The sequence below is a fragment of the Microtus oregoni genome, unplaced genomic scaffold (genome assembly GCF_018167655.1).
Source record: "Microtus oregoni isolate MIOR12 unplaced genomic scaffold, Mior012 000115F_ref0000277, whole genome shotgun sequence".
Classification (NCBI taxonomy): Eukaryota; Metazoa; Chordata; class Mammalia; order Rodentia; family Cricetidae; genus Microtus; species Microtus oregoni.
This window is the reverse complement of record NW_024544744.1, coordinates 873,902-879,842: the sequence shown is the minus strand read 5'-3', so window position 1 is coordinate 879,842 and position 5,941 is coordinate 873,902. Positions and strand designations below refer to the sequence as shown.

Below are 5,941 nucleotides of genomic sequence, written 5' to 3'. Positions count from 1 at the left end.
AAAAGAAAAAATAATCCATATATTTTGGAGATCAGACCTTTGTCTGTTGCGGGGTTGGTGAAGATCTTCTCCCAGTCAGTAGGTTGCCTTTTTGTCTTGGTGACAGTGTCCTTTGCTTTACAGAAGCTTCTCAGTTTTAGTAGGTCCCATTTATTCAATGTTGCCCTTAATGTCTGTGCTGTTGGGGTTACACATAGGAAGCGATCTCCTGTGCCCATCTGCTGTAGGGTACTTCCCACTTTCTCTTCTATCAGGTTCAATGTGTTCTGACTGATAGTAAGGTCTTTAATCCATTTGGACTTGAGTTTTGTGCATGGTGATAGATATGGGTCTATTTTCATTCTTCCACAGGTTGACATCCAGTTATGCCAGCACCATTTGTTGAAGATGCTTTCTTTCTTCCATTGTATACTTTTGGCTCCTTTAGGATGGAGATAGAAAACACTATCCTGAGTGAGAACCTTCATCTGGTGATGGATGGAGATAGAGACAGAGACCCACACTGGAGCACTGGACTGAGCTCCCAAGGTCCCAATGAGGAGCAGAAGGAGGGAGAACATGAGCAAAGAAGTCGGGACCACGAGGGGTGCACCCACCCACTGAGACAGTGGAGCTGATCTATTGGGAGCTCACCAAGGCCAGCTGGACTGTGACTGAAAAAGCATGGGATAAAACCGGACTCTCTGAGCATGGCGAACAATGAGGGCTGATGAGAAGCCAAGGACAATGGCACGGGGTTTTGAACCTACTTAATGTGCTGGCTTTGTGGGAGCCTAGCCAGTTTGGATGTTCACCTTCCTAGAAATGGACGGAGAGGGGAGGACCTAGGACTTACCACAGGGCAGGGAACCCTGACTGCTCTGTGGACTGGAGAGGGAGGGGGAGAGGAGTGGGGGGAGGGGGAGAAGGGTGGGAGGAGGGGGAGGGAAATGGGAGGCTGGGAGGAGGTGGAAACTTGTTTTTTTTTTCTCCTTTTCTCAATAAAAAAATGGAAAAAAAAGAAAAAAATAATCCAACAAAGAAATGGAGTACAGACCTAAACAGAGAACTCTCAAAGAAATGCAAATCAAAACAACTCTGAGATTCCATTTTATACTTATAAGAATGGCCAAGATCAAAAACACTTATGACAACTTACGCTGTAGATGTTGTGGGGTAAAGAGAACACTGCTGTATCGCTGGTATTAGTGCAAGCTGGTACAACCCCTTTGGATTTCAGTACGGCGACTTCTCAGAAAATTAGTAAACAATCTTCTTCAAAACCCAGTAATATCACTTTTGGGTATATATCCAAAGGATGCTCAACCGTGCCACAAGGACACGTGCTTAACTATGTTCATAGCAGCATTGTTTGTCATAGCCAGAACCTGGAAACAACCTAAATGCCCCTCGATTGAAGAATGGATAAGGAAAATGTGGTATATTTACACAATTGAGTACTACACAGCAGAAAAAAATAACATCTTGAAATTTGCAGCAAATGAATGGGGCTAGAAAACATTATTTTGAGTGAGGTAATTCAGAATCAGAAGGACAATTATCACATGTACTTACTCATAAGTGATTTTTAAACATAAAGCAAAGAAAAGCAGTTTACAAACCACAATCCCAGAGAACCTAGACAACAACGAGGACTCGAAGAGAGACTTACATAGATCTAATCTACATTGGAGGTAAAAAAAAAAAAGACAAGATCTCCTAAGTAAATTTGGAGTATGGGGAACATGGAGGAGGGTTGAAGGAGATGGGAGAGGCCAGGAGGGATGGGAGCAGAAAAAAATGTAGAGCTCAATAAAAATCAAAAAAAAAAAAAAGAAAGAAAAAAGGAAGAAAAAGGAAATACAGAAAAAGTAGAACCAAAGTGGTTCATGAGCTAGAATGATGTGGAAGCACATTGGAAATGCAGAATCTCACACCTGTGTTCTGGCATTTTGGGGTGCACCATTCTATAGTCTTAAGTTGATTCGAGGTGCATCAAATACATCAAATGCATGTCAAATGGTTTCATCCATCCTCTGAGTTCATTTTGTTTGATCTCAGGTTGTGGCTGAGCTCATTGATAAAACTGAGAGGTTAGATCTCTGCAGTGACCAGGTGAGAGGCAAGACTGCAATAGGAGTAATCAGATCTGGCCTTATAAGAGTTTGACAACTTGTTGGGAAACACAGTAGACTGACTCAAACTGAGTCAATGAGTCAACCTCAATACACAGGTGCTGAGTTAGCAAAAACTACCAAGCCAAATCAAATCCAAACTATTTTAGCTTTAGAAAAGCAGTATTTAAGCTCTTACCCATGACGTCAGGGAAAATATAAAGTAGTTGAATATTTTTACTGCCAGTGGGGATTTCCAAATCTATATCCCCTGGGAGCCAGAGCAGTTCTTCCTTCCCTTGTAGTTCAGTTCATGAATTAACTATATTTCTTCTGAAATTTAAGAGGAAGAGTTTCCCTGAGCAGAAAGCAATTTTGTACCCCTCTCATCTATCCGTCTATCTATCCATCTATCTATCTGTGTATCTATCTATGTATGTATCTATGTATCTATGTTTGTATCTATGTATGTATCTATGTATGTATCTATGTATGTATCTATGTATGTATCTATGTATCTATGTATGTATCTATGTATGTATCTATGTATGTATCTATCTATGTATCTGTCTATGTATCTGTGTATCTATGTATCTATCTATGTATCTATCTATGTATCTATCTATGTATCTATGTATCTATCTATCTATCTATCTATCTATCTATCTATCTATCTATCATCTATCTCTATCTAAGTGCAAGTTAGTTTGAAGCTCGGTGACACCCTGCTCAGTGGAGATACTACTCCAGGTTGACCTTTTTCTCTTCACAATGTCACCTTACAGATGAACTGGAGTCTCCAAACCAGGGGATAAAAGGAGTCCTAGAACTTGGCATTTTCTCAGCTTATCACACTGAGTTTTTGGCAAGTCCTTCAAACTGTGTTTGCAATTTTCCCTAATATAATTTACCTCATTGTGTCCTCCAGAGGTGGTGAGTGAAGGTTAATGAGGCGATGCAGCTGCTTTGGTGTCCTGGAGAGGCTAAGAAGCATATAAATACATCAAGCACAACGGTGAGATCTAGATAGCATTTAAAGAGGGAAGTATTTACCATGAGTGCAGTGGTATATGCACATTGATCATGCTGTTATTAGGTCAATCCTATTATAGGCCTGGCCTTAGGAGGCATTTTGATGAGTCTGCACATGAGAGGGGGATTGCTCCTCCATAGTTATTTATAATTATTTCCAGTATCCTGTAGCAGACCTTATAATGCATTGCTCCCTGAATGAATTATATGTTAAAATTTCCTTGTTTCCTTCAGCAAGCTCATCTTATCACCTCCTGTCTTTTCTTTGCTGTAAGGCTTTCTTTCTTTTGTTCTTCATCTTCTCTAACACACCAGGCTCTCTTCTTTCAGGGAACTCACCTGTGTATTTACTTACTGTTCTTTTTAACCTGTAACTCTCATCTCCCGTTTCCCCAACATAATTACCTGACTAGTTCTCATGACCTGCCAGGTTTCTGTTGAGATGAGCCTTTGCTGAGAAGGCTTGGTGACCTCTTAAACTGGGGCAGACAGGGCTTCATGACGGTCCATTTTACCATGTGCTTTTCCTTTCCGAGTGATCCTCTGGATTGGTGGCTCGCAACCTCACTTGCATCACCCCGTGTGCACACATGTGCTCGAGAACACACATTTAAAGACTAGCATTTTTGTAGCATTCTCTAGATAAATCCAAGACACAAATCAATTTCAGAACCACTGTACTGGGACTTGAACTCCAAATAATGGGAATAGTTTTGCCCTTTATTAACAGAAAGCTTGTGTGCTATTGGCATGTAAACACTGACATGCAATCCCATGCTACTCTTTCAGTAAATTCATGTGTCCTTATAAATTTGCACATCCTGAACTTTGGCTATCTGCTCACTTTTGGAGAATTAGGCCTTTGAGTGTCTGTGGCCTCTTCTGCATATACTAATTAATATAATTAATTAATATAGCTAATCTAAGGCAAGTGTGGTACATACCTCTGGTCCTAGACCCTTGGGAGACTGAGGCAAAAGGATCATAAATTTTAGTGTCCCGTATCTTACACAGGGAGACTCTGTTTTGAACAAAGCAAAACAAAAACAAGTAGATAAAACTAATTAATGTATTTCCAGGAAATTAAACCATGCTTACTAAATATTTTTCCTATTCTTCATTTTCCCTAGTTATCTACCATGGCTCATTCTTGTTCAGCAAGGAAGTTTATTAATAAAGCCAAATTAAGGTTAGATAAGAAAGGGAAATGATTCGAAGGGCTTTTGGGATGGTTTTCCCTGGAAGTTGGTAACTGTTGAGTATGAATTTTCTATTGCATAGATCCTCCAATAGGACAGTACTGACATTTGGCATAGTTTGCTGATAAGCTTTGAAATCACAGTGCAAAATATCATTGAATACAACTTGTTCCCCCAAGGAGTCCTTCCTATGCCTTTATGATTGCATTGGACAATAGTAGTACAAGGGCAGGGGTGTCTGTGTTGCAACCCAGGATGGGGAGCTACCCATCTGCCTCCCTCAGACTCTGACGTTGCACTGGTATGGTGCATGCTGTGCATTTCCACCTCTTCAAGGCTGACACAAGTTCTGGCACCGTCATTGCATCAGTGATTAACTGAGACAGCAATTAAATTATACTTACTGGTTAGTTATCCTCTGTCTTCATTGTAATAGAAAACGACTTGAGTTTGCTTAAGCAAAACAAAATTTACTAAAGGAATTAATGCAGTTCATAAGGTAAAAGCCAACACCAGGAAACCAAAACCCATTTACTAACCCAGCCCAAGAGCAGAAGCCTGGGGAGGTTGTCACCATGGCTCCTTTGAGAACTCCTGATGCTCTTCATCACACTTGGGCTCACTCACCCCTGCTTCCCTTTCTTGTGCTGTATTCATTCTCTCTTTCACAGGTGAGCTGGAGACATGAAGTGGGCACAGGGGAATGTGGTACCACTTCTCCTCCAGAGACGACAGGCCTGCATCTTCCAAGCTTATGCTATCTAACTCCCAAGGAAGAAGTCTGATTGGACCAGGATAAAAAGGTTGTCAACTCATAGTCAGCCACAGAGGCTGACTACATACATGACTGAGCACAAGAACCTGGGTAGAAGGAAAGTTCTTCAAAAGAATAATCCCTTCATTCTACAGTGGTACCACTGGGTACTATGCCGTTGTTCCTGGAGACCTCCCGACCCCATCAGAGTAGATAGGTAAATAAATTATTGGAGAAAAACAATGAGAGCTGAGTATTCTGTAGGTAGATTAAATTATAATAATGAAGGAGAACCCTTGATTTTGGTAAATCATAGACTAAAAACTAACATTTATAAATACTTACCTGCTTTTATAATCTTCCAATGTTATGATGACATTTATTCCAGAGTGTCCAAAACCTGGTAAAATGATAGTAAAGTTTGGCCCTAATGAAATAATCAGAGAGCAGAGGCAACTGTATTGCCCTGGGACCAATCATACTAATTGTTCATATAACTTTGATGGTTTTAGCTGTGATGGCCGAGTGGTTAAGGCGTTGGGCTCAAAACCCAATGGGTTATTCCCGCGCAGGTTCAAATCCTGCTCACAGTGTACAAGGGCTTTGCTATATCTTTGCTGGCGAGATGGCTCAGCGGTTAAGAGCATTGCTTGCTCTTCCAAAGGTCCTGAGTTCAATTCCCAGCAACCACCTGGTGGCTCACAACCATCTGTAATGAGGTCTGGTGCCCTCTTCTGGCCTGCAGGCATACACTCAGACAGAATACTATATACATAATAAATAAATATTTAAAAAAAAACTTTGATGGTTTTGCCCACAGACAGTGGTCTGTGCAATTCAGACTGAAGACCCTGTCTTTATCC

At 40.9% G+C, this 5,941-nt stretch overlaps 1 non-coding gene across 1 annotated transcript; it reads left to right on the top strand.

Moving 5' to 3' along the window:
- The first annotated feature begins 5,589 nt into the window (after nucleotides 1-5,589).
- Trnal-caa lies at nucleotides 5,590-5,671 on the top strand. The gene has a single exon. It is a non-coding gene; the product is annotated as a tRNA-Leu (tRNA).
- Nucleotides 5,672-5,941: the final 270 nt, after the last annotated feature.